General features: G+C 44.7%; 1 long non-coding RNA gene across 1 annotated transcript in view; it reads left to right on the forward strand.

The window, feature by feature from the left end:
• The first annotated feature begins 418 nt into the window (after nucleotides 1-418).
• The window catches only part of LOC126213250 (uncharacterized), a 124,335-nt gene continuing 109,671 nt past the window's right edge, over nucleotides 419-15,082 (forward strand). The window contains exons 1-2 of the long non-coding RNA XR_007541124.1: nucleotides 419-861; nucleotides 1,066-2,160. This is a non-coding gene — a long non-coding RNA (uncharacterized LOC126213250). The remainder of the gene's footprint in view (nucleotides 862-1,065; nucleotides 2,161-15,082) is intronic.

Raw genomic sequence — 15,082 nt, forward strand, 5'->3', positions numbered from 1 at the left:
ATATTTCACGTATAGTAAAGCACTGAATAGATACCGATACTCAATTTAGGCTTTTTATATAGGGACGGAATATACAATCCGTACCTTACAAAAATTGGATTCATTAAAGTTAAGTATAGACAAGCTCCCTTAACAAACAGCAGATAGTTACCATATCTAAAGAATACCTTACCAAGAAATTTTGTGGGTATGAAATATATTCTTCACAGACAAACCAAGGGCGAGGGTGGTTATTGCTATTTTATTAGCAGTATCAAAATAAATACTTGATATAACTACGGAATTGTTTCTTACTCTCAATATTTTCGTGCTGAACTTGTAAAGTAAAATAAGCAGCGCTTGAATACTTCAGTGTTGCTGGGCGCTGCCAACAGATGTCACTGCGAGACGCCACCTCAGAAAATATGGCGATCATTTTAGCTCCGTCTGCAATTCGTAACTGGCCGAAAACGAGTCGGATTGGAGCAACTACACCTAAAAACAAAGCTTACGCACACAATTCTGTGGGAGCTGTGATGTTAGCGTTCTGCGGTTGAGCAGTGCTATCTGTGGTAGAAGCGGTGTTTCATGTTTGGAAGCGTGGTCACTGCATTGGTTTGTTTTCGTAGCAATGACTGAAAGCATGGCATTGTTTTCGTAACATTTGTGGCGGAAATCTTGTTCTCACTGTCATATGCGATTCGGATTGTTATTGAGCATCTGCTCAAAATGCCACGCAAGTGCTGTATGCCCTATTGTAGGGGAAACTACGACAACGGTTTAAAAGTTAGCGTCTTTTCATTCCCGTCTGATGAAGCATTAAGATTGAAACGGATCGCTGCAGTTCATAGGAAAGACTGGGAACCCAGTAAACAGTTTGTTGTAAGTATCTGTAATTTAACTTTATTTCTATATTGTTACCCTTTTTAATACTGTTATGTCACAGAACTGAAAATTCAAATCAATAGCCTATCTATAACGAAGCATTATACTTTTAAGCTCACTTTATGCAGTCCTCAGTTAGATTTCGTTTGTCGGTTTACATTCTGCCTTTACGTTAACAGTGAAATATATGCTTCTTTTCAGATATGTGAACTACATTTCACTGCAGACGACATTGAGAAAATTACCAGTGCTTACGACCCAAAACTGGCAAACTCTTTACAGCACTTTTGGACCGCCCACGTTTAAAGAAACGTTCGTGAAAATTTATCGTAAAGGGTACTTGTAATCAGTTTACAGATTAAAGTACAGGTTCCTTAATTTTCTTACGATATTGTTAAATATCTAAGATCAATAAACATTGCTATACGACTCTCTCTCTATTTGCGGATGCTGTACCATCAAAGTTGCCAGGATGGCCTACGTATTTATCTTCAAAACAAGCACCAGCTCCAGAAGATCCAGAGGGTCGCGAACGTTTGGGGAACCAAGCACTTGAGAAAGTCATTGAGCAGAGTGTGGAATCACACAAAAAATGATGGAGAAGAGTTCATTTCCTAGTTTAGAAGATTTTAAATCAAAATTATCTGATTGTGAAAAGCACAGTGACTGGGTCACGGGTGTTAAAGGATGCTCCTTATCTAAGTGTTGTGTGTCATGTCGTTATAAATAGTGATTTAGTGTTAAGTGCATTTGTGAAGGAAGCTGAGCTAAATTGTGCTGGTAAGATTAAATTATCAAACCAAGTAAGTGATACTGGTACAGTTAGCAATATTTTGAAAGAGTTGTATATGATGTTTCATATAAACGAGGCTCCATTTGAGGCAAGTTTGTCTTGCATTGAAAACATTTTGGAAAACTTGTAAGAAAAATTACCAGAAAGTGAGCATAAAATTAAATTTTTGAAGGAACAAGTTTCATTTCCAAGATTTAATAGTCCAACAGAGATTAGGTACGGAAGTGTTTCAATGATTTTATGGTCATTAGCTTATTCTATCAGGCCACATGCATATTGGTTTTTGATGAGTGCTCATAATTTTTCCATTCCAAGTCCCAGTACTTTGTCAAAACTTTGCAGTAAACTTCCAACTAACCCAATCATTGAGCATCAGAGTGAGCAGTTTCTCAGTTACATACCACAAAAAGTTGGTGCTTTATCTGTGAATGATAAAACTGTCCTGTTGATGGATGAGATTTATTTAAAGTCACAACTTGCCTATAAAGGTGGCAATGTTGTAGGTGGTGCTTTTTGCACAGATGTGGTTTTGAGTGCAACTAGTGCTTATGTTTTTATGATCCAGAGTATGGATTCAGTGTACAGTTCACACAATTCAATTAAACTAGAAGCAGTGGGATTTCAGGTAATAGTAGTAGCTGACAATAATGCTATTAATAAGAAAGCTATTTCATACTTTTCTTCCCCCCCCCCCTCCCCCTCCTAGTGTACAGATAAAATAGGTTCATCCTGAGCAGACTTCTGCAGACCGCCCAATTTATTATTTTGTAGATACTGTACACATTTTAAAATGTAAACGGAACAACTGGGGTAACGAAAAGGACCAAATTTTGTGCTTTCCTTCTTTTAGTGATAGCTTGAAGGGAGGTCTTGCTTCTGTTACAGCACTGAAGGAACTACATTTACTAGAAAAAGGTGAACTATTGCAGTATGGCAGCACTTTAACACTTAAGTCACCATATCCAAATTCTTTTGAATGGCAAAATGTGAAATTAGCATTGTGTATTTTTAATAACACGACAGTTGTTGCAATGCAACATCTAGGTGCAAGAAAGAATTTGAAAACTGGGAGAGTACTGCCACATTTGTAAAAATAATAAGTCAGTGGTTTGATATTAAATGTTGAAACGCTGATGAAGGGTAAAAGGCTAAGAAATGTTTACCAAGAACAGATTACTCTCAATTCAAAACATATTCATGACTTTTTGAGAAACTTTCTCTCGTGGTTGTGTTCATGGGAAGATTGCAATGGAGGAAAGAAATTGACCAGAGAAACACACTTTGCTCTCAAACATACTACTGCAGCCTTTATTGATTTTAGTGAATACTGGCTGTGTGAGAAGAAGAGAACATATTTGCTCTTTGGGAAAATACAGACAGACAGTTTGAAGGACAGGTTTGGGAAGTACCGCCAACTTAATGGGGGAAGTTACCATGTATCGCTAAGGCAGGTATTTGGAACAAGGAAAATTAAGCGCCCAGAGTATGTTTCCTCTTGTATTGAAGTCCAAAGTGTTTGGTGATTTTGTTGTAAGACCTAATTATGTTGATGCTGCTTGTTGTAGAATCCCAGGCTTTCAAGATATCGACAACCCAGAGCTATTAAATGTAGTAGTTGATGATAGTGATGTTGATGAAATAGAGGAAAACACTTGGCCATTACTCCATTATATTGCTCACACCAAGTGCATCTAAAATAAATTGTCCATATTGTGAAGGGTTTGTAACATCCGAAGAAACAAGACAAGCAGATGATTTGATAATGGCAAATGACAGGGGAGGTTTAACATACCCTAGCAGTGATGTAGTCACATGTGTTTCCTATGTATACTTAACACTATAAAAAATTCTTAAAGAAAAGGAAAAATTTGTTCCTGCAACAAGTAAATCAAAGAAATGTGCTTGTGAAAGAAGCAGCCATTAATGTGCCAAAAGACTTACTTCTTGGTTTCCATTGTTTAAAAGGTCACACTCTTGAATCTATCATACATTGTATATTGACTTGCAGTGCAAATATTTTACTAAACAACTTTGTAAAACGAAAAAGTGATGTGTGTGTGACAAAAGATGTAAGTATTTATAAAAGAATGAAAAAGTCTTGACATCTGACTCCTTGTCACAAAAAATTGTGAAATAAATGTTTTCTGGAAATTTCCTTATTATAGTGAAGCTTGTTAAGTATCACATGCCCCTTTTTCATAAGTTATTAAATGAAAAATCTTTTAATAAATGATTTACATTATTTGCGGTGAATTTTTAAGGTCCTAGTGTAATTTTATTAACAATCAAGGAAAATTATTATTAATTATGTAGTCTAAACTATCATGTGGAAGGTTACTTAATTATAAAATCGAATATGCAGCAAGGCAATGCTGTAAGTGCTTAAAATTTTACATCGCATAAAAAGTAGGTAGTGGTGACTGAAAAAATAGGATAAATGATTTATATTATTTGTAGGCGAATTTTGAAGGACCTAGTGTTCTTTCTTTTTTTTTTTTTTTTTTTTTTTTTAATTCGAGGAAAAACATTATTCCTTAGGTAGCCGAAATATTGCGTTGGTTACATAATTGTAAGATCTAATCAGCAGCAAGGTGACGCTATAAGTGCTTAAAATTCTAAAAAGTAGGTAGTGGTGACTATATGAACTGCCTTTGAAGATACAGGATCCAATATTTATATAAATCTTTTTCACTCGATCGTGTTACGCCACAGTTCATCATTTATAATCTAGGTGATACAGTATGCAGTACTCTCTTAGTTGAGGGTTTCATTGTTTTCGTTACTTCTATCATTAGTCAAATAGCGAATGTGCATTCCCTTCCGCTACTTCAGTGCTAGTTTCTGAGCTCAGTCGCAGAGCTGTGATGTCACAGCAGGTGTAGCGAGGCTTAGTTCCTTGGTGGTGTTGATAGGAGAACTACGATTAGGTTTGTTGAAACAGTCACCAGTGGGCTCACACGCATGGTTGTTGCAAACAGAAAACACACCGTCGCCATGTTTTTTAAATTTTGCCTCTGTACTTTCTGTATGCCTTCATTAGCGTCATCAACCCCATATTTTCTCTGTTTTAACTTCTGCAACTTTTCCGCCACTTTACCGTTTTTAAGAAAGTCACCGTTTTATTGCCTTTTTGTATCGTTTGTTACCTTCCCATAATGTGTTTTTTTTTCTCTTCTCTTATTTGGGCTTTACGCGTCTATCACCAGGGGGGAATGAATTCAGTAAGGGAATAAAATTAACATCTCGAGGGTTGGATCCCCTCACTTCCAAATCGGAGGATTATGCCACCCGGGCTACTCTCAAGGTGCCTTTGCTATCTGTCTGCCGGCTGCCGCCCGGTGCTCCCCACCACCACCGCCGCCGCCGGCGTCCCCCTGTCCTTGTCACAGCCACCCTCCATATTTGTCTATTTCCCCATTTCAGTGACTGCTATTGCCAGTGGACAACTTATTCCATCATGGACACACCCACTAGCACCATCATTTACGCCTCTACTTGCCCCGCATCCACCATTACCTCGTGGAGTGCCTCCCACTACCTTAAACAATGTCCTAACCTTGGCCTCGTCCTTCCTGCAACACCTGCTACGAATTCCATCCCACCCACTCCTCCAAATGCAAAGCCAAACCCCCTCTCATCAATCCTGAGCTCACTGTCCCCATTCACCACATTGACCATCCCATCAATTTCCTCCACCCTCCCCCTACAGCTGAAGACATCTGGTTCCTGACCATTGTTCTGCAGAATATCCACCCACTGCAACATCCCCACACAATCCAGCAGATCTCCCTTGCTGCTGCTCCGTCTTCCATTTCAATAGCTACGCCACTTACTCTCACAACCAGGCCCACTTTATCTTCATATGCCTAGACACTTGTTTAAGCTCCTCTCTGCTGTTCCCCTCCCACTCTGCTGAGCTACTGACAGACAAAACAACGAAACTATCGTCTGAAGAACACGTGTCTGATTTCTACCAACCACATACAGGCCCATTCTGAGTGCTGTGCAGATTGCCAAAAGACTACGTGATAGATTGGAACGGAAAGCCGGGTTTTTCTTAGTACGAAAACACACAGCAATCACAGACAATTCTAGCTACTTAATCCATGGCAGCAAATGGATAAATGTATGTACAATGATGCTGGGAGTGGAATGACAAATCGACATGATTGGGCTGAGCGCCCTTTATTTGACAAAATAATACTAATCTGGAATCTAGATTTCTAATTTTTATGATGGTTTTTATGCACTCAGGCCCCAAAGAAACTGGTATAGGCATTCAGATCCACAGATACTGTTCACCACATTAACCAGCTGTGTGCTGCATTGTGCAGCTACCTACTGCCAGGTACTCCATATCAATGACATCATGAGAGAGTAGAATGGGACGCTCCGCGGAACTCACAGACTTTGAACATGGTCAAGAATTCACAGACTTTGAACATGGTCAAGTGATTGGGTATCACCTGTGTCATACGTCTGTATGCGAAATTTCCCCACTCCTAAACATACCTAGGTGCACTGTTTCCGATGTGATAGTGGAGTGGAAACTAGAAGTAACATATGCAGCACAAATGCGTACAGACCGACCTCGTCTGTTGACTCGCAGAGACCGCCGTCAACTGGAGAGGATCGTTATGTGTGGTAGGCAGACATCTATCCTGACTGTCACACAGGAATTCGAAACTGCATCAGGATCCACTGCAAGTACTATGAAAGTCAGGCAGCAGGTGAGAAAACATGGATTTCATGGTCGAGCAGCTGTTCATAACCCACACATCACACCGGTAAATGTCAAACGACGCCCCGCTCGGTGTAAGGAGAGTAAACATTGGACGATTGAACAGTGGAAAAACGTTGTGTGGAGTGACGAATCACGGTACACAATCTGGCGATCCAATGAACAGCGTGCGGGTATGGCGAATGTCCGGTGAACGTCATCTGCTAGCGTATGTAATGCCAACAGTAATCTTCGGAGGTGGTGGTGTTATGGAGTGGTCGTGTTTTTCATGGAGGAGGCTTGCACCCCTTGTTGTTTTGTGTTGCACTATCACAGCACGGACCTACATTGATGTTTTACCCACCTTCTTGCTCACACTGTTGAAGATCAAGTCGGGGGTGGCGATTGCACCTTTCAACACAATCGAACACCTATTCGTAATGCACGGCCTGTGGGGGAGTGGTTACACGACAATAACATCCCTCTAAAGGACTGGCCTGCACAGAGTCTTGACCTGAATCCTATAGAACACCTTTGGGATATTTTGGATGGCAACTTCGTGTCAGGCCTCACTGACTGACATCAATACCTCTCCTCAGTGCAGCACCCCGTGAAGAATGGGCTGTCATTCCCGAAAAAACCTTCCAGCACCTGATTGAACCTATGCCTGCAATAGTGGAAGCTGTGATCAAGGCTAAAGGTGGGTCAACACTGTACTTAATTCCAGCATTACCGATGGAGGGCGCCACGAACTTGTAAGTCATTTTCAGCCATGTTTCCGGATACTTTTGAGCACATAGTGTATGTTTTGTAGGGGGAAACTGCTGTAAATTTTCAAGCTTTTACGTGAATATACTTTGCACATCCTTCTGCAAGCGAGAAGATATCGTGAAGTACGATTGGGAAAGGCTGTAAATTAACCATCTATGTCCATTTATTGAGTCCAGATGTTGAACAGAGAGAGTGTCAAATACACTGACAGAAGAAAAAATCGCACCAACAAATAATAATTACTGTGGAGTAATGAAATTTCTTGGCGAAACTTGCTTTGGTAACATATTTCAGTGATTAACACTGCAAGGTCATAGGTTAATTTAAGTGCAAGATAAGCTGTCGCAAATCAAAGGGATAGTACACTATTAACCAGTGTAAGTTCCAAAATGTTGACTGAAACCATGAAAACTTAGATGCATTGTGTTGTGCAGGTCTCAGGTGTCAGTTTGTGGGGTGGAGTTCCATGTCTGTTGCACTGGGTCGGTCAATAACGGTATGGTTAATGCTGGATGTGGATAGCACTGGATCTGTCGTCCGATAATGTCTCATATGTGCTCGATCAGACAGATCGGTGGTGGAGCACGCTAAAGCAACATGTCGATTCTCTGAAGAGTGTATTGAGCTACAATAGCTGTATGCGGTCGAGTGTTATCCTGTTGGAAAACACCCACTGGAATGTTCTTCATGAATGGCACCACAACAGATCGAATCACCGGACTTACATACAAATTTGCGGCCGGAATGCGTGGGATAACCACGAGAGTGCTCCTGCTGTGATACGAAGTCGCACTCCAGACAATAGCTCCAAGTATAGGTCTATTGTGCCTACCACACTGACAGGTTGGTTGCAGGTCGTCAGCTGGCCAAGTCCTAAACAACACACGGCCATCACTGGCACCGACCGACACAAGAAGCTCTCATGAGGAAACACAGCAAACTGCACCCTGCCATCCAATGAGCTCTTGCTTGACACTAATGGCGCTGGTTTGGGTTCAGTGGAGTGCAGATTACAAGGCGCCTGGCTCGGAGCTGTTCTTGAGGCAACTGGTTTCTAACAGTTAGTTGTGTCACTATAGTGCCAACTGCTGCTTACACTCCTGGGGCAGACGCAATACGCTGCGCCATAACCGTACGCCAAACACGATGGTCATCCCCCTTGAAAGTGCCAATGTGCCTGTCTGGAGCTCATTTTTCTTGTGACTACATTTTTGTGACCACTGCTGACAGCAATAATGTACAGTGAGTACTTTCCAGCTTAGTCTTTTTGCAGTATCACAGACAGAACATCCAGCTTTGCGTAGCCCTATAATACAGCCCCATTGAAACTCAGTGAGACATTGATAATGGCATCTTTGTCTCCTTAAAGGCATTGTTGTTGGCCGCTGCGGCCGAGCGGTTCCAGGCGCTTAAGTCCAGAACCGCACTGCTGCTATGGTCGCAGGTTCGAATCCTGCCTCGGGAATGGATGTGTGTGATGTCCTTAGGTTCGTTAGATTTAAGTAGTTCTGAGTCTAGGGGACTGATGGCCTCAGATGTTAAGTCCTATAGTGCTTACAGCCATTTGAACCATTTTTGGAAGGCATTCTTGACTAACATCAATTCAGCACACCCAATAGCAGAGGTAACTGAAGCTACTAGCACCACCCTTATGCGACTGTGACGCAATCTGAAAAGACATCATCTTTCAGACATAGAAACACACCTGTCGTCTTTCGTTTATAATGCACAGCTCCCTCTTGGTGTTGGTATTTTCTTTCCTGTCTGTGTATTGGTGATCCTTCTACTTCACTATATTATCTGCTTTCCGTATACAGAAACATAAGAGCTAACATGTACCAAATGCAAACTCATAGCTACTCCAAGTTTTCAATGCAAACTTTTGGAAATTCTTGCAGTGGGTTAGTTAATTCTGAACTAGCACAATAACTACGACCATAAGTAAAATCAACAGTTATACTCTGCAAATGACTGTGAGATGCATGGCAGGGGGTACGTCCCATTGTACCTGTTATTAAGGCTTTTTCCTGCTCGATTCGCACATGGGGTGCGGGAAGATGGATTGATTGAATGCGTGCAGCAATTATGCTAATCTTATCCTCACTATGCCCCTGTCAGCAATACGTAGCGAGCTGTGTTATTTCCCCAAGCCGGTCTCCCATCTCAACATCCTAGCCATGTCGTGGCAGCATCGTATCTTGTTCAGTAACATCCATTCTCTAGCTACCAACAACGATCTCCTCATGCACACCCTCCTGACCCACTACGTGGATGCCTTCCTCATCAATAAAACTTTTCTCCAGCCCCCGCGTATCATAAGCACTTCGCCCTACTTCATTCACTGCTCCGATAATCCCTTCCTGATTGCACGTGGAAGAGTTGCCATCAGCCACCTACGCCAGGTCCCTGTTTGGCTCCAAATCCTCCTTCATGACCCCACTGAACATTTTAACCTCAGCTTCTTTTTCCCTGGCCTCGCCATAAGCTGTGCCACCATCTATGTCTGTGCCACTGGCCCCATACCATTTAACATCCTTTCCCACATTGACTGCACCTTCTCCTCCTACGTGGTTGCCGCCAACCTAAACATCCGCAGTTGTACCACCGCCGAGCTAGGATGGTGGCATCAGTTCCTCACCTCACTTCAAGGTGATTTCCTTCCCATCCCCCACCACACCTTCCCCGAATCCAGTACCACTCCCAACATAGTCCTGGCCTTACAGCGGATGTTCTCGACCCTATTGGTAGCATTTGCCTGTCCTTATCGTGACAGATGGGTGGAACCCACGCCTCGCTCCATGCACCGACCCTCCCCAAAAGTTCGTCCACGACTACTCTCGTGCTAAATAGAATGCCTACCGGGCGACCCTAGATACCCGGTTTGATGACCACCCTCTGGCCTTCCAGCATCCTGATGATGTCACCCATGCCACCTGCTTTCTCCACCAAACCCTGTCTGAGGCTGTTGAAGCTCATTTCCCCACTACCTTCATTCACCTGCACTGCCCCACTTAACCCCCACAGGCCATCCTTCTCCTTCATGAATCCTGCCATCTCTACCACGACTTTCTCCACACATGGGACTGGGACACACTCCATCGCCACCGGCAACTATACAGTGGGATCTGAAATTTGCTCACTACCAGAAAACGCTGGGACTGGCACCAGCACCCACCTAAGTGATACTCTCCCTATCATCTCACCCAAGAACTGGTCAGCCTTCCATCGCCTTACTGGATCTAATCCCTCCCCGCATTATCCCCTCCTCCATGATGATCAACCTTTTCCTGACAACCTCAGTAAGGCCAATCATTTTGCTTCCTACCTGTCCAATATCCTTACTATTCCTGATGATCCCATGTTTGATTACTCCCTCTTCCCAGATGTCTGTGATTGTACTGACACCTCTGGTCCCCCGCATGCCCTTAGCTTCTAGTACTTGGACCACATCCCACACACACCTCTTAACATTCTCATCACCACACAAGACACCATAGCCACACTTCACACTAAACGTTACACCATTCCTGGTCACGACCCTGTCACCTACCACAATCTCCATGAGGCACCCGTATCTTTCCTCACCATCCTGGCTGTGCTCTATAATGTGGTCCTCATGACCGGCTACTACTGCGACCTGTGGAAAACCTCCCGGATCCTGATGTTCGTCAATCCCACCAAACCACCCACTGATGGGTCCTCCTACCATCCCCTCAATCTTCAGCAATGTCTTGGAGTCCATCTTCACCTGAAGAATTCACCAGCACTTCCACCTGCATTGTCTCCTTCCCTCTATCCAATGTGGCTTCCAACCCTCCTTCTCTGTTGATGACCTCCTCCTCCATCCAACCCACCTCCTCTCCGGTCAACTAAATTCCCATCGCTCCACCGTCTTCATGTCCCTTGACCTCAAACGTGCGTACAACCGTGTCTGGCATTCGCACCTCCTCGACAGCCAACTAAATTCCCATCGCTCCAGCATCTTCATGTTCCTTGACCTTAAACTTGCGTACTACCATGTCTGGCATTCTGGTCTCCTTTTCAAGCTCCAAACCTTCACCCTTCCCATCAGTTATGCCTGTCTGGTCGCCTCCTTCGTCTCCCACCACCCTCCTATGTCACCATCCACAATACTGACTCTTATACCTTCTACCCTTTCGCCAGTTTGACCCAGGGCTCCATCATCTCTCCTCTTCTTTACCTCCTCTATAAGGCGAACATGCCACCACCCCACCCCATCCAACTTCTCCAATTTGCTGATGAGACTGCCTTCCTTGCCCTCGGCCTCACCCTCCAATGCTCCCAATGCCTTCTTCAATCCCACCTTGACCAATTCACCGCTTGATGCAACCAGTGGTTGCTCATGATCAATCCTTCCAAAACCCAGGCAATCATGGTAGGGAACACCACCCCTATCTTCCGTCTCCTAGATTTTTACCTAACCATATATTGCCACCCCATCAACCTCACCCCAAACTCTCAAGTATCTTGGTGTCACCCTCAACTGCCGCCTTTCCTGGACCCCCATCTCTGGGCAGTCCAAGATGAGGCCCGTACCTGCCTCTGTCTCCTTAATTTCTTCTCCACCCAAACATGGGGTTACGACTTCTCCACTCTCTTCCACACTTATCAATCCCTCATCTGCTCCATCCTCTGCTATGCCTATCCCACCTGGGTTTCCGCCCCTCCCACATACTATAAGTCCATCCAAATCCTTGAATGCCATGTGCTCTGCCCTGCCTATTGCATCCTCCTCCCATCCCCCATGTGGATCCTGGCGACGGCGAAAAACACTAAATCACAAACATGATGGCAGACACACAAGAAACTGACGGTGATGATATCCGGAGCGCAAATGTCCACTGAACATGTACGAGTCTGGGGACCTGCCAAGAGGGGAAGAAGGTGGTGGGGGAGGGAGAGGGGAGAGCAAAGATGCCAATGGCAGAGAAGATGGTGGGAGGAATGAAGGTATGTGGGTAGGGGAAGCACGGGAGGAGGTGGGAAGAAGGGATGTGGGAGAGAAGGGGAAGAGAAGGGAGAGAGGGTGCCCATAGGAACAAACACAGGAAGAGGGAGAGGAGTATCAATGTTGGTAGGAGGGGTAGATGGAGGAGTGCGTCATCGGGGAGAGGGAGCTTGTGGAAACCTCCTTGGGAGACGGTAAGTAGAGTGGAGAGATGGAGAGCTGGTGGGAAGTGGAAATACAGGCACGGCAGCGGGCGGGGTTGGGAGAGGATGGGAGAGACAAGTGGGTGGGGAGTATCGAGGTTATGGGAGGTGTAGAGGACCCGTATCCATTCGAGGAAAAGGAGGTGGTGGGGGAACAGAATAAGGTCATACAGGATCTGCATGGGGGAGGGGAGACAGATGTGATAGGCGAGGTGAAGAGCATGGTGTTCAAGGATCTGAAGGGATTTGGAAAAGGTAGGAGGAGCGGAGATCCAGGCAGGGTGGGCGTAGCAGAGGATAGGGCACATGAGGGATTTATAGGTGTGGAGGATGGTGGTGGGGTCCAGACCGCAAGTGCGACCATAAAGGACCTTGTGGAGACGGAGTTGGGAGCGTGCCATGGCTTGGATTGTCCAGAGGTGGGGGGTCCAGGAGAGGCGACAGTCAAGGGTGACGCCAAGGTACTTAAGGGTGGAGGTGAGGGCGATAGGGCAGCCATAGATGGTGACATAGAAGTCGAGGAGGCGGAAGGAAGGGGTGGTTTTGCCTACAATGGTCGCCTAGGTTTTGGAAGGTTTGACCTTAAGCAACCACTGGTTGCACCATGTGGTGAACCAGTCAAGATGTAACTGGAGAAGATGTTGGGAGTGCTGCAGGGTGGGGCCAAGGGCAAGGAAGATGGTGTCGTCGGCGTACTGGAGAAGGTGGATGGGAGGTGAAGGCAGCGGCATGTCCACCGTATACAAAAGGTACAGAAGAGGGGAGAGGACGGAACCCGTGTTATGGTTGGTGTGGTAGGAAGCACATTGGGAAAGAAAGGACCCGATCAGACGGACGTAGTTAATAGGAAGTGCGAAGGTTTGGAGCTTGAAGAGGAAACTGGAGTGCCACAACTGGTCAAGAGTCTTGCTTCGAGGTCAAGGGAGAGGAAGATAGCGGAGCGACGGCAATTGAGCTGTTGGGAGAGGAGATGAGTGAGGTGAAGGAGAAGGACATCGGTAGAGAAGGATGGCCGAAAGCCACACTGGGTAACGGGAAGGAGGTGGTGCTGGTTGAGATGCTAGTGGATGTGTCGGTTAAGGATGGATTCCAGGACCTTGCTGAAGACCCGTGTAAGGCTAATGGGACTGTAGGAGGAGACAGCGGACGGCGGTTTGTCAGGTTTAAGGAACATCAGGATGCAGGAGGATTTCCACATGTCGGGGTACTAGCTGGTGGAGAGGACTACATTGTAGAGCCTGGCCAGGGTGGAGTGGAAAGAGGCAGTAGCTTCACAAAGGTGACACGATCGTGACTGGGAGCGGTGTTGCTTTTGTGCGGAGTGTAGCGATGATATCCTGAGTAGTGATGGGGGCATTGAGTTCGTTGTGTGCAATGTTGTCCAAGTAACAGAAACCAGGAGCGAGGGGAGGGACAGAGGTGTCAGTTCGATCGTGGACATCCGGGAAGAGGGAGTAATCGAACTGGGGATCGTCAGGGGTGATAAAGACATCGGAGAGATAGTCTAGAATGGTAAAGACAACCAAAAGGTAGGAGACAAAGTGATTGGCCTTACTAAGGCTGTCAGGGAAGAGTTGGTTATCATTAAGGGTAGACAGTTATTGAAATAACTGCCTGTATCAGAGGAACGGTGATAGCAGTAACCGTTACTTCTCAGTAACCAGTTATTTCTATCAGTTACGTTATTTTTTGCCACCTCTAGTGCTGCTACTGGAAACGGCTGAAAGCAAGGGGAAACTACAGTCGTAATTTTTCCCGAGGGTGTGTGGTTTCGCTGTATGGGAAAATGATGATGTTGCCCTCTAGGGGAAAATATTCCAGAGGTAAAGTAGCCGCCATTCGGATCTCTAGGTGGGGACTACTGAGGAGGGCGTCGTAATCAGGAGAAAAAAAAATAGTGCTTTATGTATGGGAGCGTGGAATGTCAGATCCCTTAATCAGGCAGGCAGGTTAGAAAATTTAAAAAGGGAAATGGATAGGTTAAAGTTACATATAGTGGGAATTAGTCAAGTTCAGTGGCAGGAGGTACAAGATTTCTGGTCAGGTGAAACGGGGTTATATATAAAAAATCAAATAGAGTAATGCAGGAGAAGGTCTAATACTGAATAAAAAAAATAGGAGTGTGGGTGAGCTACTGTCGACAGCATATTTAACACCTTATTGTAACGAAGATAGACACGAAGCCCACTCCTACCACAATAGAACAAGTTTATGTGCCAACTAGCTCCGCACATGGACTCTGACCACAATCTGTTGGTTATGAACTGTAGATCAAAACTGAAGAAACTGCAAAAAGGTGGGAAATTTGAGAACTTGGGACCTGGATAAACTGAGAGGACGATGGTTGTAGAGAGTTTCAGGGAGACCATTAGGGAACGATTGACAAGAATGGGGGAAATAAATGCTGTAGAAGAAGAATCAGTAGCTTTGATACATGGAGTAGTGAAGGCAGCGGAGGATCAAGTAGGTAAAAAGATGAGGGCTATTAGAAGTCCTTGGGCAACAGAAAAAATATTGAATTTAATTGACGAAAATTTAGAAATGCAGTAAATGAAGCAGGCAAAAAGGTATACAAACGTCCCAAAAATGGGATACACAGGAAGTGCAAAATGGCTAAGCAGGGATGGCTAGAGGACAAAAGAAAGGAGGTACAGACATATATCACCAGGGAAGAAATAGATACTGCCTACAGCAGAATTAAAGAGACCTTTGGAAAAAGAGAACCACTTGTTTGAATATCAAGAGCTCAAATGGAAACCCAG

The sequence above is a fragment of the Schistocerca nitens genome, chromosome 11, assembly GCF_023898315.1.
Source record: "Schistocerca nitens isolate TAMUIC-IGC-003100 chromosome 11, iqSchNite1.1, whole genome shotgun sequence".
NCBI lineage: Eukaryota > Metazoa > Arthropoda > Insecta > Orthoptera > Acrididae > Schistocerca > Schistocerca nitens.